Source organism: Myotis davidii, unplaced genomic scaffold (genome assembly GCF_000327345.1).
Source record: "Myotis davidii unplaced genomic scaffold, ASM32734v1 scaffold811, whole genome shotgun sequence".
NCBI lineage: Eukaryota > Metazoa > Chordata > Mammalia > Chiroptera > Vespertilionidae > Myotis > Myotis davidii.
In genome coordinates this window covers 460,128-460,628 of record NW_006283149.1, presented here as the reverse complement: position 1 = coordinate 460,628, position 501 = coordinate 460,128, and the positions used below count along the sequence as shown (strand labels likewise).

The following is a 501-nucleotide window of genomic DNA, read 5'->3' as shown; positions in this document are numbered from 1 at the left end:
TAGCAGCAACTGAGCCGCCGGGGGCCTGCCCCGCTGCCTGGCACATTTGTTCTTGTCAATCCTCACCTGAGGGTATCTTTTCCCGCACATTAAGACAGTGAAAGGGAGAGAGAGAGAGAGAGAGAGAAACATCAATCATGAGAGAGACACATCCACTGGCTGCCTCCCGCACGCACCCTGACGGGGGCCGGGGACCGAACCTGCCACCCAAGCAAGTCCTCTTGACTGGGAATCTCAGGTCCTTTTATGCCTTTAACATAGGTTTTTAAGTCCAGCCAGTGTTGCTCAGTGGTTTGGCACCAACCTATGAACCAGTGAGGTCACGGTTCGATTCCCGGGCTCGATCCCCAGCAGGGTCCCTGCAGGAGGCAGCCGACCCATGGTACTCTCTCATCACTGATGTTTCTCTCTCTCTCCCCCTCCCCTTCCTCTCTGAAATCAATAAAATATGTTTAAAATATGTATGTTTTTTAAAAAATCTTTATTTTCGGAAGTATGACA

General features: G+C 50.9%; 1 protein-coding gene across 1 annotated transcript in view; it reads right to left on the bottom strand.

Moving 5' to 3' along the window:
- ATP10A (ATPase, class V, type 10A) overlaps positions 1-501 on the bottom strand; it is a gene marked incomplete at its 5' end in the record, with an annotated part of 73,211 nt that overhangs the window by 7,250 nt on the left and 65,460 nt on the right.